The sequence below is a fragment of the Pipistrellus kuhlii genome, unplaced genomic scaffold (assembly GCF_014108245.1).
Source record: "Pipistrellus kuhlii isolate mPipKuh1 unplaced genomic scaffold, mPipKuh1.p scaffold_m20_p_27, whole genome shotgun sequence".
In the NCBI taxonomy this organism is placed as follows: domain Eukaryota; kingdom Metazoa; phylum Chordata; class Mammalia; order Chiroptera; family Vespertilionidae; genus Pipistrellus; species Pipistrellus kuhlii.
In genome coordinates, this window is record NW_023425526.1 from 3331159 (window position 1) to 3356641 (window position 25483).

Below are 25483 nucleotides of genomic sequence, written 5' to 3' on the forward strand. Positions count from 1 at the left end.
CTGCCCCAAGCAGCAGGATGAATTGGATGCATCTCACAGTCCTTCTGAAGGAGCTGCTGTGGGCTCTCTAAGCCATTTGCCTAGACTAGAAAGAGGATGCAGAGAAAGCTCACAAAGTTACATTTCCCAAAATGTTCCTTAGTTCATCCCGGGACACAGATGGTACATTCAGAGCCTGATCATCTCAGCCCACGGCCACGCCAGCCGTGCACCAAGGTTTTCTGAGTTCCCTCTCGGCACAGCCACGGCAACAGCAGGCAAGGGGCTGCTTTCCATGATCTATGGAGACCACAAGGCAGGCAGGGCCTCGAGACTAGAAGAAACACAGCTTCATTTTCTTTTTTCCCTTCCTCCCTCCCTTCCTTCCTTCCTTCCTTCCTTCCTTCCTTCCTTCCTTCCTTCCTTCCTTCCTTCCTTCCTTCTAATATCCCTAAACCTTTGCTACAGAAACTTTAAATCCTATCAATCCTTTGCATCCAGTCAGTGTAGTAGACAGGAAAATGAGACCTCTACTCACTCACATTGTGCAAATTCATCCAGCCTGCTCGTGGCAGGTCTTTGTTTAGATCCAGCACAGGGAGTTTTTGTTGTTGCTGTTGTTTTGTGATCCTCACCTGAGGATGTTTCCCATTGCTTTAAAAAAAAAAAAAAAAAATATATATATATATATATATATATATATATATATATATATAATTGATTTTTTTTTCTTTTTTTTTACTGAAAGGAAGGGAGAGGGACAGAGAGTTAGAAACATCAGTGAGAAAGAAACCTTGATCAGCCATCTCCTGCACACCCTCTACTGGGGATGTGCCCACAACCAAGTTACATGCCCTTGACAGGAATCAAACCTGGGACCCTTGAGTCTGCAGGCTGACGCTCTATCCACTGAGCCAAACTGGTTAGGGCAACCTCATGTTTTTTTAAAGAGAGATTGGAATGGAGGAGGGATGGGATGGGAGGAGAGAGAGACACACATCAATGTGTTTATGGATTGGTTGACTTCTGTACACTCCCTGACTTGCCCGGGGATCAAACCTTCATCCAGGTACATGCCCTTGACCAGGAATTGAACCCATGGCTCTTCAGTGTGGGGGCTGTCTCTCTAACCATTGAACAACATTGGCCAGGCCACATATTTTTTAGGTTTTTTTTTTTTTTATCAAGACTTGAGAACCTAATACCTAACCTAAGTGGTCCTACAGGTATTTTATTAATGTTCATTTTTCTTGACAAGGAAGTTTTGAATCTTAAAACGTCTTTTGAGCCTGTATCATCACCCAGTGAGGTTAAAACAATGCTCTAGTCCTGTTGCTGCACCTGTAGAAAGAGGTAGGTTCTCTCTTTGAACACCTACGTGCTTTCATTTAGGTGACAATGGCAAGGTGCTTATTCACAACTTGATAAACTGACAAACAATCCCCTGATTGGTGAATTTAAAAACGATTACATCAGTGCAATGAGGGTACTATCCAAGGAAACAGCGATTTTCTTGGAATGGATATTATGTCAAGAGAGGGCCGTCCCTGAGCAACGGGGACAGTTGTGCTCCTTTGACAAATGGTGCCGGGAGCAGTGTTCGGCAGGTTTGGGGGACCCGCTAGCTGCTGTCGCAGACCTGGGACTCCCCCTCCGGGTCCAGCCTCCCCTCCTCGGGACTGAGAAGCCCCGGCTCCGAGGAGCGCTCGGCAATGCCGGCCACGTTCCCACCCCCTGGCAGGTCAGGAGACTCTCAACTTCCCGGAACTTCCTGTTACAAAGAAAACCACACGTTCTTCATTTCCCACTCTTCCCATAAACCAGAACTCAGACTGCTGGTGGCGAGCCAGCAGTGGCCGTGAGGAGAGGACAACAGCCTGGGGCGTGGCAGAGCAACCAGAAGGAAGGAGCTCGGTCCCGAGGCCCAGGAGTGGCTGGTGGAGCAGACCCTGCCCTGCCCGAGGCCCTCGACAACCACGGACCATCCTATAAGAAAGTGATTATCGAATTGAATGAGTAACTGAATAATAAAATGGAGACCAAAGACAAAAGACACAGGAGTTCACAGGAGAGAAAATGAGTAGCTATGAAAGAATGTTCAGTATACGCCTAATCAGATTACATAGCAACTTAACATTTAACATAGCATTTTGAACTTGAGGATTGACAAAGAATTAATACAAATTGATAAAACAAAAATCATAATTTTCCAGTGGATAAGCATGGAAAGGATGCATATAAAAAAATCATAGTCAACAAAATTCACACGGAAAGTAATGAGCCAATATTTTCATAGGAATTGACAGAGTTGCCAACATAATGGTGAAATGTGTGCATTCTTACAACCTGAGGTGATGAAACCGGCTACAGCCCGCATGGAGAACTGTACAATGGTATGAAAAGACTCTAAATATAGCAAATGCTATGTCCATAAAGGTATTCATAGCAATCCTATATAATAAAAGGCTAATATGCAAATTTCCCCCTTGACTGGGAGTTTGACTGGGCGTTCCACCAGGGGGCTGGGATGGCCCGCCTGAGGTGCCCCCCCACCAGCTCTCGCCCCCCATTGGCTCCCCCACCCCAATTCGGGTGAGCCAGCCAGACCCCACCCATGCACAAATTCATGCACTGGGCCTCTAGTATTATTAATAAGAGTGAAAAATTAAAATCAAGGTGCCCAAGAAAAAGGATTCAGTTACTATGTAACCACCCTGTGGACCAGTGCAATCATTTCAAGTGATATGAGAACTTCAACAAATGACAAGAAGATAGATGTTTTTTTAAGTGGAAAAAACAAGATTCAAACTGGATAGACATTACTTGTGCTGTGACATGTTCTATTGGGGCCTGAATCACAACACAGATCTGTCTTTTCAGCACAATCCTGAATTCCAGATGGCTCCCTCTACCTGTGCGCTTCCCCAATACGCCTCCATGCTGCTTCCAAATCAGTTCATTCACTGTTGATTCAGCATGCAGGCCTTGTAAGGATGGTGACCCTGATCCGAGTGCCAGGCGGCAGCACGGGGTCTGAGCTGGGCCGGGGCATACTTTGGTTTGGGTGTCAGAAGAGTCTCTCCTGGGCTGAGGATGGGATGGGGAGGCCATGGTGGACACCAGGAGATGATTAGGGAGCCTGCAGTCCTGCCGGTGATGGAGGAGAGTGGCTCACCTGGGCGGTAGGAAGTAAATTCCGAATATTTATTGAAGGGAGTGCTGCAGAGTTTCCTAACCAGACCTGTGAGAAGGTGAGAAAAGCAAGGATGACTCCCAGGGCTTTGTCTTGAGCAACGGGCCAATTGCCACTGGCTGTGATGGACATGTGACTCTGATGTGTCTCCTGGCCACCCGGACTGGTGCTGAGGGCATGCGTGGTCTCAGCAGGGGAGACACAGCCATACTGCATTGCAGGAAGAAGTCAACATGGATATTTGCCTGTGGAAGGGCTGAGTTGCTACTGACTGCTTAGAATGACCTCATTCACTTTCATCGAAGTTTCCCCCTATTGAGAGCTAACAATTTCCGTTCAGGACTCAAAGGCCCTGAGAAGACTGAAGGCGCTGGGCACTGAGTCCGTGACCCTGGAGCCTAAATGGCTGCAGAGTGACTTGAGCCCCGGGCTCCCTTCAGCTGGACGTCGCCTCTGCCCCATCTCTCCCCAGCAGGCCCTCTGCCCTTCCTCTAACAGCCCACCCTGCACCTTTGGTTCCACTGCTCGGCCTGCCCTAAGGCCAGTCCCACCCCCTGCTGTTCTTGTTTGTTGATTGAATTACTGAAGTCCGAGCAGGCAAATATCCCAAAATGATACGAGCTGTGCTAGAGTAACTTTTTTTTTCTTTTTTAGAAATTCTGTAGTTGCATTACACTGAGCATCTTTTACATTTTGGAAGTCCTTGTTTTTCTCCAAAATGAACTTCTTAGAAATTGCTTATGGGCCGAAGCCGGTTTGGCTCAGTGGTAGAGCATCGGTCTGCGGACTGAAGGGTCCTGGGTTCGATTCCGGTCAAGGGCATGTACGTTGGTTACGGGCACATCCCCGGTGGGGGGTGTGCGGGAGGCGGCTGGTCGATGTTTCTCTCTCATCGACGTTTCTGGCTCTCTATCTCTCTCCCTTCCTCTCTGTAAAAAATCAATAAAATATATTAAAAAAAAGAAAAAAAAGAAATTGCTTATGGAAGTGCCGCAGGGGCGCTGGCGTTTGCTGCCTGCAGCGGCCAGGATGCTTCACCACAGAGGGACTCCCCCTCCCCAGGGCTCCGGACCGCCTTCTTGTTGCCTTCGCACAATTCTCCCCAACGATGGATAGCCGTGCGTTTCTGAGAGGCGAACTGTGGCCTGAGCAGGGACGTTTGGATCAGAAGCTCAGCTCCCGGTCAGACTCAGCAGGCCGCTGACCTCCTGGGCACACACCGAAAGCATCCTGAACTCTGGCTGGTCACCTGTCAGGGAGCTGGGGGCCTGGGGCCGGAAGGTGGGGATGAGACAGTGTAAGGAAAAGCGTCAAGTGCGAGGGGGCTGTGGCTTCGAGGGGGAGAGTCGGTGCCTTGGCTTCAAATTCTTGCCTCTGAACCCAGACAAGTTTCTTAATATTTGACGGCTCTGTTGCTTTATGTATAACAAAAAGCGATAATAAACCCTGTGTCCTCGAGTTGAGCATGTGTGTCAGGACTTTGAATGTTAGAACACACGTGCCTGCAGTGCTCTGCTTTCATAAACATTCATTTCCCTTCTCTTTTAAAGTATATTTTTATTGATTTCAGAAAGAAAGAGAGAGGGAGAGAGAGCCAGAAACATCAATGATGAGAGAGAATCATCGATCGGCTGTCTCCTGCATGCCCCATGCTGAGGATCGAGCCCACAACCCAGCATGTGTCCTGACCGGGAATCGAACTGTGACCTCCTGATTCATAGGTCGACGCCAACCACTGAGCCATGCCGGCCTGGCCCTTCTTCCTTTTTGCTGGGATAGTGTAACGTTTGAGTTGTTATTGATCTAATAAACCCACATACTGAGGTGGCTTGTAAAGATTTTGTTGATATCAAAGTTGCCTTACCACTTAGCCTGGCTCTCAGATAATCCAGCTGAATATTTATGTAGCCATAGCTGGCAGCACAGGGCCCAGCTGGGGTCTAGCCCTCACACACGGCGCCACAGGCAGAACTGTGAGGGCCCCCCTCTCCCAGTGAGAAACACGAGTCCCCGGGGGCAGGGGGAGGGAGGCACACACCCTAAGTCACAGGCAGTAACTGGGAGAGGCAGGTGTTGAACCCAGGGTCCCGGCCTTTACCCGCGGTGCCTCACTATCCTTCTGCAGGTGTCCATCTGCTCAGCACAAGCGCGATGCCCCTGCCAAAGGCCCCATACCCTCCGCACACGCAGCTCCTGCTGAGCCATCCTGGCGACCAGCGAAGATCTCAGGTCACCATGACTCCGCACAGCTATTCTCAGCCTTCCTGTGCGGTTACCATGTCACCGTGACACCGGCGAGCACTGATGTGAAGTGAAACAGCATCCGTGACGCTGTATTTGCAGCAGGCTGTCCCTGGCCCCCGCTTCCTCCCTCCTCCGGAAGCCCCAGCTCCACCGAGTGACTCCAGAAAACAACTGCCTTCACAATGTGTCACTTGGGCTCCATCCACAGAAGCAAGTCAATACCTCGACTCCTTCCACACAGGCGGTCAGGGCGACATCACCCCTCAGGCCGGGGGCTCCATTCCAGTGTATTCCCGTAAGGATGGCTCAGGGCCTTTAGCACTGAGATGTCGGGGCTCCACACTCATCTGTTTGGCCGTTGTTGGCATCTGACGACTGCAAAGGGCCTTCGCGTCTTGCTCAGACATTTGAACTGCAGCTCATTGTTTCTGGTGCTCAAAGGAACGGCAGCAAATAGCAAAAGCCCAATAGCTGTGTGGCCAATTCCCGTGTGCCATCTCCTTTGCTAGGAATCGGCCTTAAACTCTGTGCACAGACAGACCAAACTCTCGGGTGAACATTCCAGTGTGTGTGCACGCAGGAGGTGGTGGTGGTGGTGGTGTGTGTGTGTGTGTGTGTGTGTGTGTGTGTGTGTGTCTGCTGATGAAACTGAGGTTCCCCATGCGGGAAGGCGGGGTGTCCACATAGCAAACGCCAGAGCAGCAGGACGTAGCGTGCAGGCGGGAAGGCACGGCGGGTGTGGAAGGGGGAGGCAGGGCATCGGCCAGATTAAAATGTAGATCAGAGTTAACCCTCTCACACTTGTGAAGCTCACTATGCGATCTTAAATGAGTGAAAACTCTGGGATAAAATACTGTCCTACCTGTATGTGAATCCACTCTCCATTCCCTACCCTCACCTCTCCTCTCATACATCTCTGTTCCCGGATGGAGTGAGAGGACGGGCAACGCACTGCTCCCTCCGAGGGATCCTCTGGCCAGGGCTCTCTCTCCGGAATCAGGGAAAATGGGCTCACCTGGGGGCTTATTAAAGTACAGGCTGCTTGTTTCTTCCTCGCCCCGACCTCCCCCCCCCCCCCCCCAGGGTCTGAATCAGAACTTGACATGGCCTGATCACTTGTGTCCTATTTCTGACACTTCTCATGTGCCACAGACCACACTCAGGGAGCCAGCAGCCTCTGGAACATGGAGCAGTAATTTTTCCTAATTTCTACAAATCCAGTAGAGCTGGGTTAAGGGTGGGAAAGAACTGGTTTTGAGTTAAGACCAGTTTGGGCCAGAGTCACGGCTCTGCCAATTGCCAGCTGTGTGGCCTCGGAGAAACTGCATAACCTTCAGGAGCTTCAGTTTCTTCACCTGCGAGGCAGGGACGGGGAAAGCTGCCTGGCAGAGCGCACAGGAATGCAAAGGCTGTGCAGGTGCTCCGAGTATTAGCTAATAGGGTCCCTGCTGCCAGGCCCTGGGCTCTGCATGATTTCATACAGCGACGTCTTCCCAAACACTAACCTTCCCAGCAGTCATTCTTACCCCAGTAAACGGGAATGTGCTTTCTGGGATGTGTCGGCTTCTTTTTATTTTAATACTAGTGGCTTGGTGCATGAATTTCAACGCCAATCAGCGTTGTCTCCCCCAGTCCCAATTAGGGCCGATTGGGGCTGGTGGCCAAGGAGAAACTGAGAGAGGGACCACAGGAGAGCTCCAGGGCGTGTCTGGCCCTGTTTTGTCCAGTCCTTATTGGCCAGACCCCAGCAGCAAGTAGCTTACTCTTCAGAGCATCTACCGCCTGATGGTCAATGCACGTCATAGTGACCAGTTAGGGAACCACTTTATCAGACACTTAACATATTAGGCATAGATAGATAGATAGATAGATAGGCAGATAAATAGATATAGATATACCATAGATAGGTAGGTATGTAGATAGATAGATAGATAGATAGATAGATAGATAGATAGATAGTCTGGGTGCTTTGGTGCCTGTCTGACCAGCCCACAGCATGGGAGGTTACAGTCTTATATTGACTCTGTCTTTTAAAATACCAACCCAAACGACAATGGTAAGTGACCTAGCATCACAGTTAGGACACGCTGGGAATTTCATGTCAATGTCCCTGTTAACAGTTTGGTCTGAAGGTTCTCGGTATCTTGCAGGGCCAGTGTGCCCACACTGCCACAGTGTCTCCAGCAGAGTCTGGTATTTGCTAGTTATTTGGGAGCCTCGTGATGCAGCCTCTCCCAGATAATCCCCTCCTGCGATTATTTCCAAAGGAAACTGGAACCAGCCAGTGAGCCATCTGCTGCGCTGACCAAGAACAGGAGCTCAGACCTCCAGCTGGTCCCCTCCCAGGTCTTCGGGGCTCAGTCATTGCCATGTCCCATTGGGTTAAATACAAGTCACTTCAATGAGTTTTTGAAATGTTATTAAAATTGTTACACATCTTCGTTCAGAATTGGGCGCCATGTTCACAGCAGCATTACTCACAGTAGCCCAAAGCAGGAACAGCCCGTGTTCATCGAGAGATGAATGAATAAGCAGAAAGTGTGCACATAGGATAGGACATTATTCAGCCGTTAAAAAGGAAGAAAGCCTGATGCGTTCTGCAGGTGGCCGACCCTTGAGACATTGTGCTCAGTGAAATAAGCAGCCACAGAAGGACAAATTCTGTGTGATTCCACTGATGTGAGGTCCCTAGAGTCATCAAATGCAGAGAGAGGAAGTAAACCGGTGGTCCCAGGGCCGAGAGGGCGGAGGGCCCATGTTTAGAGCAATTGCAGCAGCAGAAGATAAGGTTCTAAGTCATCATGGTTGCACAGCTACATACATGTTCTAAATGACACCAAACTGTACAGTTAAAATGGTTAAATGGTAAATTTAATGTTATGTATATTTACTACAATAAATAAATTAAAAAGAAATTCAGGTGTGTACAGTTTGGGGCGGGCTGTCATTATATAAATTCTGAGAGGAAATGGAGGCTGGATCCACTGGCTTCTAAGTTACTCTCTAACCGAGGGTTCATTCACTCTGCTGTCTGGCGCCCGCCCAGGCCCCTCCCTGCCCCCTTAAATCCATACCCCAGTCAGTAGCAGGAGGAAGTAACTTAAGCGAAGGCAGGGTATTGTTCAGATGAAACCAACCAGCTTACAACACAGGCACGTGAAATAGGAGCCCCTGAATTTCTTCCAGCATCGCAGAGGCAGAAGCAGTGGGCAGAGGCCTGGGAATGAAATGGTTGATTCCCCAGGAAGCTCTGGTCAATGTGCTTCTTACATTCACCACAGATTCTGTCATAGAATTGAACCTACAGAGAGTTGTGGACAATCATAAAATGAATTTTACTGACAAGTTGATTGTGCAAAGTGACAGAAAGGTCTGCCTCCACTCCCCTCTGTGTCCCATCAGGTGTGCACACTCTCAGGAAACATTTGGGGACTAGCATCATTTCTAGTTGTGCTTCCCTCTGCATAACCCTGCCTATACCGGCATTCCTTTTCTCTGATACTCTACCCCACTCACACAAATCTAGGCACAAATGGGTTACAGAATGGCAGGGTGCACTAAGAGAGCTGCAGGGGTATTAAGTGCAGGGAGGGGTGTGCAATGCAGGAAGGGAGCACTCATGGTATGCAGGTGTCAGGTGCTAGACAGATCTGCCCTCCCATTTGTTCCTGTGGGAAAGCAAGACTGTGTACCTGTGAGCACTGGGGTGTTTACTGGAATCTTTATGCTTAGTCTTTAGACGTCCTTGCTTAAAGGGCACTGCAGATGCATGTGTCTTCTCTTCTCAAGGATGCTTACCCTGCTGATAGTATCTAATAGCTAATTTCAGTTCAAGCTGTTGTTACAATAAAAACCTAAGGAGGCAGGTGAATGGGACTATTTGGTTTCTCTAGCCAGGCAGCCCTTTAGCCCTCTCTTTCACAGAGATGTGTGTCAGAGTACTCATTCATCTGTCACTCAGGGTCTGCCGGTCAGCCCTGGCAGTTTCTCACAACTTTTCTGTATTGTTGTTACCTTCAGTCCCCAGATGAGTAAATTAAGGCCCAGACCAGTTTTTAAAACAATCTAAATAAGATCCACAAATGCTTCAGTGTTTGTTTTTAAATGTAAGAAGTCAAATAAGAAAGGTGGGAAAAATTATTGCATGAATAGTTTTTATAAAATTTACTAAGCTTATTGTTGTAAATTTAAAATTGTTCCCCTTTTCCCCTCTTATTATCAACACTTGAAAGTCACATATATTTCTGAGTATATATACTTACATTTATATTTACTTATTTCCTCAGAATAACTTTTTAGAAGAGGAACTGTTTTGTTCCAGGGAATTCAAAGGTTAATAAGGATACTGCTGGTCCTTAACCAATAGCCAGATATTTGTCCAGAAAAATGTACAACAAATTGCACTATGGGACTAGTAGTGAGACACTGCAGGTCAACAGAAGCAGGAGAGGAATGCTCTTTTACAGACGCCTGAGCAACTGTTGTAACCAGCAAATCCATTGGAGGAAATTGAAAGTTGGAAGTATAGTGGCTTTTCATTGGCTGAGTGATGGTAGCCTCCCATTGGCCAAGCTGCTCTATCAAGAAACAATGTTTCTTCCTCTGCTGAGGTGGTAACCTAGCACCACTTCCTGGTGAAGGTGAAAGGTCAGGTGTGCTGAGTGGCACTTGTGTGAGAGTTCTAGCCTTCTGACTTTATTTTAAATGGGGGCCCTCTTATTAATTTTATAATTCGTATTGTTAAAATATGCCCCCAAAGTCTCTGCAATTTGCATTCCCATCAACAGGGCATGGGAAATCTACTTCACAATAGAAATGATGTGCCCAACACTATTATTCTCTCTATAAACCTTGCCAATTTTATAATGGACACATGGTATATGCTTATTTTAGATTGTGTGTTTTATTTCTGGTGAATGTAAACATGTTTAGCAATTATCTAAATTTCTTCTTTAGTTTATCAAGTACTTATATTCTTTTCCCCTTTTTATAATATGCTTTCTTTTCTTGATTAAAATTTAAGAGCATTCATATATTAAGAATATTGATCCTTTTCATCACATTATAGTTGGCTTTTAAATTTTCTTTCTAGTGTTTTTTTTTCCCCACAGATACAAGTACATCAACTAGTTCCATGGCAGTAGGTTGTATACACCCACATATTGTGCCATTGGGTCAGTATATCTGGAATATAAATTCCTGAAAATGGACTTCCTGGGTCAAAAGTTGGGTGCATTGAAAACGTGGACAGCTGTGGCTACTTCCTGGCTTATTTAATGCTCAGGGCAGTCTTCAGAGGGGGCTGTGATTTCCCACTCAGAGGTCAGGAAAGGAGGCGGCCGTGGCAGCTGGCAGGCGGGGCCTGCCCGTTGGTGGAAGAGCCCAGAATGGGAGCCAGGCCGCTGATGCTGAACGCCGTGTGCACTGTCTGCTGTGCTCTGTGAGCAGAGGAAACCTTTATCTTCACGTTCTCAGACTCTTCCTCCACCGGCAATTAGGACTGTAGGAACCACATTAAACAGTTTATTTTAAACTTCAAAAGAGAACTTGACCTAAGATAGAAAAGAGAACTCTAAATTTGCTGCCAAGTGAAGGTCTTGGCACTGAGCCTGTCCAGCATCTGATAGATCATGTGCTGAGAATAGGTACCAAGTTCTGTTTTTAGAGCATGGCCCTTCCTCAGTGTGGAATCACAGAAACATACTCTTATGTCCTCAGTATGTTTTTTTTTTTTTTTTTTTTTTTAATATCTCTGAGTATTTTAGAAGTGGTGGAAAAAAATTGCAGGCATTAAAAAAAAAAGATTTTCGACAGTAAAAAAGCTTAGGTGAACACAATTGAATCTAAAAAATGATTTCAGCTTGTGGGTGATATGAGAATGTATGCAATACTATTTATTACTCTGTTTCAACCGAAACATAATGTAGTATTTCAGGATGGTAAAGGTAATGAACGTTTTCTGTCACAGTAAAAACACTTCAATGCTGTCATTGGCGTAATTGGGTGTTTCAGAAAAAGCTCCAGAAGGGCGGGTAGAGGATGCCTAGGGACCTGACTATTTCAAAGCAAGGTCTTCCAGTTCCTTACACCAGGTGATCAAAGCTCCGTGTGCCAACAGAAACACCCACCTCTTCAGGAATGGAAGTGGCCTACGAGATATGGTGGTTATAAGGGAAGGAAGACTGGCTCGCCACCAGGAAGGATCCCTGATCTGAGAGTCCACAGTCCCAGGGAGTGGAAAGAGATGGCTGTGCAGCTCTCGGGAGGAAGCGATGATATTGGGGAATGTCCCGTCCCATAGGTTCTAGGGCAACAACCAGGTGGCACAGTTCATGGCATCTTACAATCAACAGCTTGCCACAGAGTTTGTAATGGGTGTGTCCGTTCTGAGTGGCACAGGAAACATGGTGCATCTTGCAACCACAGTGTCCTCAAACCCGTGGAGCAGGAATGCTTACGTGCAAACGAGCAAGGCAGGGAGAGCCTCGTGGGGAGCCGTGCCGTCACCCACCCCGTCCTGGTAGCTGGACCTGCGGTATCTGGGTACAGCACAAGGTCGCAGCGAGGCTAAAGGGATACAAAGTGGGAGAAGGATGATGGAGCCCCTTAGTGTCTGTAGAATGAGTAAGACTCTAGCTCGAAGCCACCGTGGGAAGGTGCCACGTTACTTCATCTCCCAGGAGCAAAGGAGCAGTTTCTGTTCAAAGAGTGCATTCCGTGACGGGGCATTAGGGTCTGAGATCCAAGTAAACCAGAGTTTTTATAGAAGATACAGGGAGGTGGAAAGAGAGGCGGTTAGAATTTGAACTGGAATCAGTTCCAGTCATTGTAGTTTGGAAACGGGATACAGGATACCATGTGACACCGGAGGCCCTAGACCAGCATGGCCTGCGTCCTGCTCCCTCGTCACTGGGAATCAGGCCTGATGACTGAGGTCCTTCCCAAACACACACGGTCACGGCGCGACAAGGCCGCCTGGCCTCACAATGGTCACGTGAGCCTCAGAGGAGGGAAGTCACAGGAATAAATGCCTCGCGTGCTCGGTGGTCTGAGGTCGGCCCTGGCTGGGGTGGAGGTGGGGGAAGGCTTTGTGGAAAAGCTCGTTCCAGGTGGGTTTGAAGGTGGGATTGCTCACCCCTTGGTCTGGGAAGGAAGGGTGCTGGGGAGGGACACTCAGCAAGGCTGGGTCCTGGAGGAACCTCAGCAGCAGGGAGGGAGGAGAGTACCGCCTCCCGCCTTACAGTCTCCTGCTGCTTCCCATGGTCCAAACCACCGGGGCCACCGGCAGCCGCCGGGCACAGAGTGGGCACAGGACGGGCGGAGAAGAGGCAGCAAACGGAACGTACTGAACAGCATTTTGAGAATTTGCCTCCATTAAGTAGGCAAAGCGAGCCACTGGAGCTTCCGTGTCTTCAGGGGTTTAAGCTGCCATGATATTGGAAGTTAATGTGGGCAGAGAATACACTGATACTCAGGCTGTGAGGCCAGAAGGCAGCCTGCTGGTCTGGGCATTGCACTGCTGGGCCCCTGGCTCCAGCTGCCAGGTCCTGAGCACCCAGAGGGCCAGTGCCCTGTGAGCCGCTGACCTTGGCCTTTGGCACAGCGCTCGCTCGCTGCAAGTCCGTTCTGAAGAGCAAGGCCTGTCTATTCGGAACCTATTTATGGGGTTGACGCAGCCTGTGTCAACGCTCAAACATCGGCGAACACTTCTGTGCACCTGAGTTTCTGGGAGGGACCGGAAAGGATAGTTCCTGGTGCATCGTGGGAGGAGAGGGAGGAATTCCAAACACAGCCACTGGGAACCTGACGAGAGGCGAGTCCTGCCCAGGACCTGCGCCCCCACTTCTGCAGGAGAGCCGCCTCTTCCTGGGCTGGTCCGCGGCTCTCCAGTGGCTCCACCAGCCATGCCCCTTCTCATGCTCCTGGTCAGCATGAAATGGAGATGCTAAATGGCGAGTCAGCGCCGGCAGATGGTCCCGTCCTCCTCCTCCTTACTATTGCTGGAGCAAGAAGGGCAGAGGAGAACTTTCCAGAATGATTGTTTTAGTTCAACACGGGCAAAACGGTAACACTTAAAGTTGCCCAGCGAAGGGATGAGTTGTCGTGTGAGGTGGTGAACTCTCCATCCTTGCAAGTACCAAGCGAGTGTCTGGTGGGTGAATTTCTGACTGACCTTTGGAAGACAGTCCTCAAAGGGCCAGAACACAGGCTGGATTGTGGGACCCTCTGCTTTGGGCTGACGTGTATCCCCCGAAACTTGTGTTGAAGTCCTGTTCCTCAGCACTTCAGTACGTGACTGGATCTGAAGGAGAGATCTTTAAACAGGTGAAGAGGTTAACATGAGGTCTCAGTGTGGGTTTTAGTCACAAGAAAGTGAAATGTGAACATGGACATGCACACACACAGAGAAAAGGTCACGTGAAGACACAGCAAGAAGGCAGCTGTCTGCAAGCCCGGGAGAGAGGCCTCAGGAGACCCAGCCTGACAGCACCTGGATTGTGAGCTGCTGCCTCCAGGACTGTGAGAAAATGCATCTCTGCGGTTCAAGCCGCCAAACTGTGGTGATTGCTATGGCAACCCAAGCAAACTAATGCACCTTAATCTTCCTAACATTCTATTATGTGGTTTCTATAAAGTTTTTTTTAAAAGGATAACACTAGAGGCCAGAATAACACGTCTTGGTGGGTAGAAAGCCAGCAGGAGCCTTGAGCTGCTGTTGCACTTTGCTGGGCCTGCATGGCGGGGACAGGCGGGTATCCCCGAGAAGCCATCATGCGCAGGATGTGTTCGCTCCCTCCTGAGGACCTGTAAATGGCTCCCCCAATCAGAGCTCTGAGCAGTCAGTTGGCCGGGATGCGGCCTGCGGGGCTACTGCGAAGGGGCACCGGGCTCAGCCGGCTGTGAGCAGGCACGGGCAGCGGGACGGGGACCTGGATGTCTGGGTGCTAAGAGGCAGGAGCAGATGGCTCCTGAGTGACTCTCTGCACCTAAGAGCAAAGGGCGGGCGTTTCGAGGAGTGGGTGTTGAAGCATTAGGAGGCCCGTCAGACTTGCCGGTTCCACAAGCTGAAGCGTCCGGAGGGTAGGGAGGCCCGTGCTCGGTGGCTTCCCCGCGCGCGTGCCCGGGTGCGAGTTGGGCTCCAGCTCCCTAAGCAGGTCATCTAGGACTGCAGAGGGCGCTTCCCCCTCCACCTTCCGCATGTTTGGGGAAAATTAGCTTATCAGTGAAGCCCCAAGACACTTCTGTAGTGCCAGCCATGTCTGAGGCTCTGGCAGGGGACCGAGGGAAGAGCCAGACGCAGAGAAGGCATGTCGCCAGGAGACCTGATTGCTCCTCCGGTTCCGTCCCCGCAATCTCCCTGGTCTCTTGCCCATGGGGCTGCTCTGTTTAACCTGCCTCCGGGAGCTGCCTCGCCCTCGGAGTCTGGTTGGCTTTCCAGGGGGGACCCCAGCAGGAGGCTGGAGGGAGGAAGGGACGGAGTAAGAGAGCGTCAGAATACTTACTCCCCAAGTCCTGCTTCCACCCTCCCAGAAAGTATTGTCCTCTCAGAGGGCCCCCTCTCTCTGCACTCTGACACCCTCTCTCCTGTCCCCTCAGAAGCGGTGGCAGTTGCCCGCTGTGCAGCCTGCCAGAGCAACAGTGTCCCCCTGGCTCCCGAGAACACCACCGGCAGAAGGGGTCTCACGGCTCAGAGCCGTTTGAGGAGCTCTGGGGAAATAAAACGATGCCCTGGTGCTCAGCATGGACGAAAAATTGAAGTTCTCGCCCAATCCTGGCCACAGGCCGCACGCGCACAGCATGGGGGCCATTTCTCGGGCTGGTACTTGGCGGTGCAGCATCTTTCCACTTAGTCTGGTGACGCACCCTGGCCCGGCGGAGCGCTCGGCGGCTCACACACCCTGGCAGCCTGGACTATTCCGATGGCCCAGCTAGTCACCTCAGTGGCTAATTGCCAAACTGCCATTTCTTTTTCTATTTCTTGGGGCCAAAATGGGATGACAAAGCTGCCCTACGCCATCAGCTGCCGCCCGAAGAAGCATTCAGACCGCCTGGGGCCTGGGCCTGGCAGCAGGTGCTTCTGTGAGCTTCGTGCCCGCGGTGCGGCCTCCAGAGCACATGCTCCGGGCGAACGTGCCCCAGCCTGGGCCAGGGACCCGGTGACGGGATGGCAGCAGCACGGCGCACAGCAGCGCCTGGTGGCACCTGCGCTCGGTGCAGCCAGCGTGGATGTGAACACGAGGGGGACGGCTGACCTGAGCGGGTGAGGGCTCCCCGAGGCAAATAGGGTGACCTCGTTTCTTTATTTCAAGTGAAGAGCCAGGCCGAGGCCTGTGCAGCCGCGGGGCGATGCCAGGATTCCACCGTCTCCGGAGGGTGATTACCGTGATGACACGCCAGCCTGGCCTTGCTCACCGGGAGCAGGGGAGCCGGGTCTATGGAACCAGCGTGACTCCCGCCGCTGCAGCCCTCAAGCACCGCCGGGGGGAGGCACAGGGGCAGCCGCGTCTGGGCGGTCACCGGTCAGTAAGGCGGCAGTGGGCGGCCTTTCTGCTGCTCCCACTGGGGCAGCGCCACGTCTGCTTTGCTTCCGGAGCCGAGGGCGACCCTGAGGGCTCCAGGGGCCAATCCGCTACAAGGGCAAGTGTTTCCAGGCAGAACCATGTCTCTGTGAAGGTGAGGGCCCTCAGTCCCTGAGGCTCAGGTCCTGGCCGTCCTCTCCCCACGGGGAAGGTCCGCCCTGTGGGCTCCGGCCTCAGCAGCCGCAGTGTGGACTGGACACTCAGCACAGGGCGGGTCCTGGTCAGGCAGCCGTGGCAGAGGCATGACCATGACCTGACGTGGCCTCACGAAGAGGCCGCCGCCTGTCCTGCCAGCCTCCTCCCTCTCCTCCTTGAACATTCCAGAAACCCTCTGGCCCCGCCATCACGGCCCCTCACCCCCTGACGTCCTCACCCCACCTGCAGGGCCTCTCCGGCCGGCCCTCTGCCGGGCTCAGCCTTCCCCTGGTGTCCACAGGGCTCCCTCCCTCCAGCCGCCGCTCCAATGCCCCCGGAAGACCGTCCTCACCCTTTACCGATGACCCCACACCTGCCGCACATCCTCATCCCTCAGACCCACTTTAAACGTTCTCTTAACACTGTCTCCTTCTCACAGAGAACCCAGAGGTGCTTCCGTTATGTTTCCTATGTGTGTTTGTCCTCCCTCCCGGCCGACAGGAAAGCCTCCCGGTGGAGGCCGGACCAGCCAGAGCCCGAGGGTGAGGGCGGGCAGGTCCTGCAGAGAGGCGCCTGGTCAGTGGGCAGCGCTGCTGGGAGCAAGGCGGGTTCTGGACCGGCTCTGACCGAAAGCCATGTGACCAGCCCACTTCTCAGGAATACGCTGTGGCTTCCCTCTTTCCGAATGCCAGCTGCATCGTTTCAAACCTACTGTGCTAGGCGCCAAGTGAAAGCTGCTGTAAGCCTCAAGTTAAGGCTAGTTAGAAAGCGATGAGAACAGCCACCCTAACCCACAGCCTGCAGTGCTCCTTGACCAGGTATTTATTATCGGGGGTGAGGTGGGAGGGGGCTAACCACCCCTGCTTTCACAGACTCAGTGTGAGTTACTCAACAAAGCAATTAAAACATCATTATCAAAAGATATCATACCATATTTATTCCAATTACATAGCTGTATCTTTGAGTCATCATGGAATATATAAAGATTAGAGTTTTGTAATGAAAAAAAAAACCCTCAGCATATTACATAATTTTAAAATAAAATAGAATAAAAAACATATAATAAAATGTAATGTTTCCCTGCCCCACTTTTTACAAAAGAGGTTTTAAGACGTTTTTACATTTTTAGGTACAATTATTTTTGGAGTTCCTAACATCTCTCATGTCAAAAATACTTAAATGCGCCCATATCCTATTAAATGCAATTTTGGGTTCTAAAAATTAAATAATTTCTATCATTCTACTTCTGAAATGATTTGCCTTCAAGTAACTCCACAATCATTGTACCTACTAGGGGATTTTGCAAAGTGAAAAACCTACAAATTGTTTTCCTGTGTATTAAAGTGTCTATGCATATTGAATTGAATAATTAATGATGTTGACACATGATATGCTTTGTAGACATGTAATGAATCATTTATAAGTGTTAAGTTGGCTTCTTTTTGCCTGTTTGGTTTGGAAGCACAGCTCAGGGTCTGAGAGCGGCCGGGACCGATGCCACTCCTGCCGGCACGGTGCTGGCATGGGCGTGTTTGGCACCTCCCTGCACCCCGTTTCACCATTTGTAAGCGCGGGCCCGGTGCCCTCCAGTTCCTCAGCTGTGATTTTGAAGCCCAAAGCGTTTGAAAGCAAAGTGTCCAGGCCGGATGCGGCCTGACTCAGCCTGAGGCTGTTTGTCCCTCGTTGGTCCCGGTGACTGCACATACCTCTCTTCAGTCCCAATATGTCACGTTTGATGAGGTGTGCCCCCAACAAGGCTCGGGTTTGTGTCCTATTTCTGTCCTAACATCGGAAAGACGCTGCCGCATTTTGGAATGTGTCTTGCCCTGAAGTTTCCCCGAGGAGAGTGCTCAGCGCCCCTCAGGGTCACCTCGCTGTCATGCTCCCAGGTGTCCAGCTTGGTGTGGCCCCTCAGAGTCCAGAGGCTGCCCCTCCCCCTGGCCCCTTCCCCCGCTTCCCACGCCTCTGCTCCTGGTCGTTCATGCGGCCACCACACAGCTCCAGCTGAGGGTGTGGATCAGGTTTCTTTATTTACCAACTGAGACTTGCCGTTGGTGCCTCGCTAGAAGGACAAGGGATGCGCTCCCTTCTATGCGGCCTCCCCCTTTCCACCCCCCCGCCCTCAGGGTTTGCCCCAGTTCCTTTCCTCTGTTGGCAGAGTTCTCGTTCCACCTCCCACAGACCCTGTCTCCTGCCTCCCGCTTTGTGAGATGGGGAGCTGGTGCTGCGTCCCAGTCACCTCTTCTCCCCAGACTGAGGCCGGGAGGCTCCCTGGTCTGACTGGCTGATGTTTCACCCCTCAGTGAGCAGCATACATTGAATTTAGCCGCACCTGTGCCGGCGTGAGGCCGTGCCGCCAGCACGTGTGTGAGGTGGGAAGGGAAGGGACCAGGAGCCGTGCAGAAGGCTGTCCCTGGGGCAGCCTCAGCAGCAGCGACAGATTCAGAAAGTGGGTTCACCTATGAGTGCAGGTGCTAATGAGAAAGACCTCGTGGGGTCTCATAGATGAGAAAACTGAAGTTCAAAGCAGTAAACTGATTTGACCCAAATCATATAGCAAAAATGGAGGAGCCGAGGTGGGGGTGGGTGCTGTCTGCTAAGGCAGCTGCAGCAACCCCCACCCCCTCTGCTCCTCCTCGCCTGCAAGAAGCGTGCCTGTGTGGCTGCTGAGCTTCTCATGTGTGCTGTGATGCCTTTTCTGAAGCAGCTGTTCCTCAAAGGATAACCTCAATGGGACAACATTTTTTTTATTGATTAAGGATTACGTATGTGTCCTTATTCCCCCGGGAACTCCCCCACCCCCCTCCCATTCATGCTCTCACCCCCCTGGTGTCTGTGTCCATTAGTTATGCTTACAGGTAAGAAGGAGGAACTCCTACCATTTGCAGCAGCATGGATGGAGCTGGAGAGCATTATGCTGAGCGAAATGAGTCAGTCAGAGAAATGTCACATGACCTCACTCATTTGTGGGTTATGATGAACAGGATGACATGCTATGGCCTTTGCAGCTGCACTTGGGACTAGCCACCCTCGTTGTCCCTCAGCTGCCGGTGACATATCCTCCGTGCAAGCGGTGTCTCTAGGCTGTGCGTCCAGCATGCCCTGCTCTGCTCAGAGCCCTGCACGCTGCACACAGAGCACCAAGTCCCTTCCGTGCGCTGCAGACCAAGCTCCGCTCTCCGATTCCCGTGGCCTCACTCCTGCCATCCCAGAACTCACAGGGACACTGACATGGCATGGGAGACTTAGCAGCAGCTCGGTGGCCCTGCCCCATCCCCTCAGGTCTCAGAGTGGGGCCTTCACAGCGCCTCCTGCATCCCTCAGCCCGGCCTTCATCTGGCTCCAGAGCCCCAACATGAGCACCCCCACCCACCCAGCGACCTTTCCCGCTGGCCTGACCTGGTCTACGGGCACTGCGGCTCTCACCCCGCGTGAGGCACGGTCCAGACCGTGTCGGGTCCTTCGTGAGCGGAGCACCAGCCGCCATCGATGGTAACTGGCTTATAAGACGCGGTCTTAGGCGGCCCGGGCTGCTCTGACCACACGCCGTGGACTGGTGCTTGGACAACAGACACTCCGCACAGTTCCGGAGGCTGGGAGACCACACCATGGTGTTGGCCACTTTGATCACCCAGGTGAGAGCCCTCTTTCAGGCTGGAAGACAGAGAGAGAGAGAGAGAGAGAGAGAGAGAGAGAGAGAGAGAGAGGAAGAGAGAAAGAGTCTCTCATAAGGGCACTAATCCTTCTGGGCTCCCAGGGATGAGCTCAGGAGGAGAGGACACAGCGGTCGGCCTGCCCGTTGCTGGCTTCCCTCCCTCCCTGATGCATCGCTGGTCCTCCCCCGGCACAGCGTGGAAAGGAAGCCCTCGGCTCTCGCCTCCTCCTCGGGGGTCTGCTCCGGGACATCCTACCAAGACTTCCAGGCAGAGATCAAGGACCCACGAAAACGGCCGAAGGTGAGCAGCCACGCTGGTTGGGTGCCGTGCTCTTCAGCACCCACAGAACAAGGCTCACAGACACGCGCCCTGCGCAGCCGCTCCGGTGGGCAGCAGGTCCCAGGGCGGGGAGTGCAGGCCTCTCACAGGGCCTTGAGAGCCTGTGAAGGTCGTTCAACGAGGCTGCACAGACACACTCAGCAAGGATGAGGGCGCGGCTGTGGGTGCTGAGGTCCCTCCCACCCGCCGCAGAGCCGACACCAATGCCCCAGGCACCGGCTCAGGCAGCGCCTCTGGTGCGGGCGCTCCGGGCACTCCGCAGCCTGAGCCGCTCTTCCTGGTGCTGCAGAGGAGGCCACGGGATCCTGTTTCAGAGCATCCAGGCCCTACCTGCCCGGCGATGCCAATGGCGTGTAGCCGGCACCTCCGAGCAGGCTCCCGTCCTCCCCCAGTGCCTTCTCCCGTCTCTGAGACACAGGCCGTGCCGTTGGCTGAGGAGTGGCATCTGTCGTTGGGTCGACGACGAACAGGAGAAGCCACAGCGCTGACTCAGAGTGGCACGGGTGCCCAGGTGATGGCGGCAGGGCACTAAGTGCCATCCTGAGGTTCTGAACCAGGAGAAAGGCGGGAGGGGCTGGTCAGGCTGCACCAGCCTCAGTCCCCGCAGTGGGTGAAGTCGGCAGCGGGGAGCGGAGGCTGGGCCCAGGCCTCCGCCTGCACCAGTCAGCTCCCGGACATCAGTCTTAGCACACTGCCCTCCTCTCCCCTCTCCTGGCACAGAGCTGGCCATAAAATCCCGCCGCTAACCAAAAATAGGTATAATGTTGATTCGTTCGCAATGGGCAGCTACTGTCATGTTTTCTCTTTGACCATCAAAGCCTTAGGTCCTAAGGGAAAGAGGGCAGTGCCCCTGAGCAGTGGTCAGGCCCCGCGTCTGTAAACATCCTGCAGCACATGGTGAGCATCGCGGCCGGAGCTCCTGGACATAAAGCCGGAGGGGGCGGTGATGGGGTGGAGGGAGGGTGGTCACGCCCCCAGCACACCCCCAGAGGGCGCCCCTGTGGAGGGGGTGGTGCGCTGCTCACAGTGTCTGAGACGGGGGCAGAGCCTAAGTCTGAGCGGGTCTGAATGCACTGATGCTGGCGGTAAGGACTGTGGCTTATTTAAGCTCCTCTCCCTGGCGCTCGGGGAATGATTAGTTGAATATTCAAGAGCGAGCTGAAGTGAAATGGAAATGTGCTTTAAAAATACTCCGGGGAGCAGGGAAACAACCCCAGGACAGAGCAGGCTGGTGCCCCTCCTCCTGCTCCAGAATGAAGATAAAAATATCTCTCTCCGATGCGGCAGGAACAGGAATCATCGGGTGCAGATGCTTCGGCGGTGAGAGTGGGGCCTGAGACCAGCCCCTCCACCCCCGGTGGCGTGAGTGGGAGTCAGAGGTGTGCTCCTCCCGGGGAGATCCTGTTCTAGGGACCGGGCAGCGGCCTGGAGAGTCCAAGGCAGACCCGCTGGGAGGCGTGCTGCCCCACATGGACACCATAAACCCCTAGCGGCAGACTCCACATGACCAGAGCACGGCCACTCACTCCCTGCAAAGCCCGTGGCCACCGTCCCTGAAGAGCAGCAACCTGTGAGAGGCCGTGGGGAGCCGCATCGGGGCGGACAGCAGGCCGAGCAGGCAGCCTCCTAGGTCCCCAGGAACCAGGCAGAGGCAGGAGTGCTGGCACAGTGTGGGCTCCAGGGAAAGCTGAGGTTCTGCTCTAAAAATGGGCGGGTGCTGGCGGCCTTTGTCTTTGCATTCCCCCTGTTCCACTTGCTCTGTTACGTGAGCCGGAGATGGAGCAGCGATCAGCGATGAGGACACACTGGGACAGGAGACAGCCTTGAACAGCAGTCCTAGACTGCTGGCATTTGGATTCTTTGCTTTGTGAAATGATAAGCCTCTCTTTGGTTTAAGCTGCCATTTGTGGGTTTCTTTTATATTTAACTCAGTTGCCCTAATGGGGGAGTACAGTTTTGCCCCCGAGGGCAAACTCATTGTGCTCCGGTTGAAGTCACATCTTTACCTCCTGTTCCCTGGACTGGTCTGTGGGCGACTCGTACGAAGACCTTGGCCATGCCGGCTCAGTGCTCCCTTCCCTGACTCCAGGTCCCTCCGTCTTTGTGAAGTTGCCCTCTCTGGCCCATGGGGGGCTTTTCCATTTTGAATTTGCACAGCACATCAGGCCATAGTGTGCACACTGAATTATGTAATGCTTCATATCCTTGCTTTCATACATGGATTGCTTGGTTTTCTGTGTACATTCCAAGCTCATGAGGCAAAGACTGTGGCCAAACCTTCTGTATCCAGACGTGCAGGCTTCACCCTGCAGGAGGTGTGCAGCTGCTGCTCGGTAAGAGTCTCGGTCCACTCTGCAGGGTCTTTGCGGTTAACAAGCTGCGTGCAGTCTTGCCTGTGGCTTCTCTGCAGCATCGGTGGGCAAGAGGATCAGAACTGAGCCAGAGCCAGGAACACGCCCCTCTCCCGAGGCCGTGCTCCCTCTCCCCGTGCTCCCTCTCCCCTCTCCCAAGGCCGTGCTTCTTCTCCCCTCTCCTGAGGCTGTGCTCCTTCTCCCCGTGCTCCTTCTCCCTCTCCCCTCTCCCTCTCCCCGTGCTCCTTCTCCCCAGCTCCTGAGGCTGTGCTCCCTCTCCCCGTGCTCCCTCTCCCCTCTCCCAAGGCCGTGCTCCTTCTCCCCTCTCCCTCTCCCCGTGCTTCCTCTCCCCTCTCCCTCTCCCCTTGCTCCCTCTCCCCTCTTCCAAGGCCGTGCTTCTTCTCCCCTCTCCTGAGGCCGTGCTCCCTCTCCCCGTGCTCCTTCTCCCCTCTCCTGAGGCTGTGCTCCTTCTCCCCATGCTCCCTCTTCTCGTGCTCCTTCTTCCCGTGCTCCCTCTCCCCTCTCCCTCTCCCCGTGCTCCTCCCGGCCACTTCAGCAGAACCTTCCTCCAGTGAACATGGCTCCTCAGGCCTTACTGCCCAGCATGCTGCCGACACGCCGGTTGTGCAAAATAATGGTGTTCACTGGGAGGGCTCCTGTAGGCCCATAGCTTACAACAGAAACTATAGCTCTGTGCACCTCCCCGATGGGCAGCAGAAACAACCGTGCGACGCCAGGGAAGGTCTTGAGCACATGTGTCAAACACAAGGCCCGCGGGCCAAATCCGTCCCGCCAGGCCTTGCAATGTGGCCCGCACCGCGCTGTCATCACTGCACTCCGCTGCGTTTCCATCACAATGACAGTTTATGACTGTTCAGTAAACCATTCGGCCCTTGATTTAGGCTGGATTTTAGATTTTGGCCCCTTCTCTGATTGAGTTCGACACCCCTAGTCTTGAGCATGGGGTGGAATCAAATTTGGTCTTATATAATAGAAAATTTATCATGACTAAGTGGTTTAGCATCAGGCTATTAATCAGTGTAATTTATATTGCCAGACTAAAGAACAAGAATATGGTCATTCCAAATAGATGCAGAAAAAGCACTGAATAATCTAACATCATTCATGATAAAACTCAGAAAACTAGGAGTAGAAGGGAGCTTCCTAAATGCCTAAAGGACGTCTGCAAAAATCCTATAGAACTACCATATTCAATGCTGAAATATTAAGTGCTAGGGAACAAGCCAGCATTGGGCTGTAGATCCTTGCCAGTGCCAGAAGGTAAGAAAGATAAATGAGAGAGAAATTGAAAAGGAAGTATTAATCTGACTAATCACAGGTGTTTTTTAGAGAGAGTGGAAGAGAGGGGAATACAGAGAGAAATATTGATGTGAGAGAAGCACATCGATTAGTTGTCTCCTGCATTGGTTGCATACTGCAACTGAGTTACGTGCCCTTGACCAGAATCAAACCAGGGACCTTTCTGTCCACAGACCGATGCTCTATCCACTGAGCCAAACCGGCTAGGGCAAGTGATTGTTTATGTAAAAGAAAGCCTATGAAGTCTGCAAAACAGGTACTAGAACTAATAAATAATTTAACAATGCCACAACACACAAGGTTAATTTGCAAAAGTCAATTTTATTTTTTAAATAAATCTTATAAAATTTATTTATTTATAAATTTTATTTGTAAATTTAAAAATTTATAAATTTAATTTATTATAAAGATTCCATTTTATTTCCACATTAAATTCCATTCCCCCCAAAATCATAAAATACTTTAGATTTAACAAAACACACATAAGACCTCTATACTGCAAATCCTATATAATAAAAGCCCAGCAACCATACAACCAGAATAAGCAGAGACCAAAACCACCATGGCCAATCACCGGGCTGGCCCTGGCCCCCAGCAAGCAGTTAGGGGCAATCAGGCAGGGAGGCAAATGGTTGGGGGTGATCAGATAGGCAGACGAGCAGCTGGGGGAGATCAGGTAGGCAGGCAGAGCCCTGTGATGGATCGCCTCAAAGTGTCCACAGCCTGCGGGAGGGATACTCGGTGGCTTCGACAGGAGTAGCCGGCAGCAGTGGACACTGCAGGCAGGGCTGGTGCCACAGCAGCTCCTGAGCGGGCATGGCGCCTGCAGCCTGGCCCAGGCCCCGGGGTCACAGCCTCTCCCTGCGGCTCCCGCAGGGCTGACTGCCACTCCTCCTGCTGTGATGCCTGGGCAGATCCCGAACCCTTCCATGACTGCGGGCTCTCTGCCAGGGCTCGGCCCCGGGACAGGACTCCCCAGCTCCGCTGGACTGCAGAGGAGCTGAAATACGCTGACATCCACAACACGGGGCCATGATCGCCCCCGTGCACTTCCTGGAGGTGAAACGGGGCAAGAGAAGGAAGCTGGACGAGGGAGAGGAGCGGAGGAAAGGCTGGGGAAAGAACAAAGTGGCGGCACCCCGATGCCGGAACAAGAAGAAGGAGGAGGAGTTCCTGCAGCGGGAATCTGAGTGGCTGGAGCTCATGAATGTGGAGCTGAAACCCCAGATGGAGGAGCTGAAGCAGGAGCAGCAGCTCATCCTGATGCTCAGCCAGCATCACCCCACCTACACCATCGGGACTGACAGCCTTAAGACCCCGTCTCAGAAGGCAACCCACTGCTGCAGCAGCTGGAGAAGAAGTGACCATGGGCTGGGATGAGGAAGAGGAAGGGGAGGAAGAGGAGGAGGAGAAGGAGGAGGAGGAGAAGGAAGAGGAGGAGGAGGGTCCCAGAGGGCTCTTCCTTGCTGCATGAAAAATTCGTCACTGCGGCTCAGCACAGCCAGCATCAGCAGGGTTTTTTTGTGTGTGTGAAACTCAGATCAGCCACAGAGGGGAAGAAACCCAGGCTGATGAAACCCAGGACCAAGCGCTGAGACCAAAGCAGCCCTGAGAGGGGCCTGTTGTGCCTGGGGCCAGGCTTGCAGGAGGCAGGACAGAAGCTCTGGGCCAGAGAGACACCCAACC

The 25483-nt window shown here is 52.4% G+C and overlaps 1 pseudogene; it reads left to right on the forward strand.

Annotated features, from left to right (window-relative positions):
* Positions 1 to 19739: 19739 nt before the first annotated feature.
* Positions 19740 to 25270, forward strand: LOC118727910 (annotated as a pseudogene).
* The last annotated feature ends 213 nt before the right edge of the window (positions 25271 to 25483 follow it).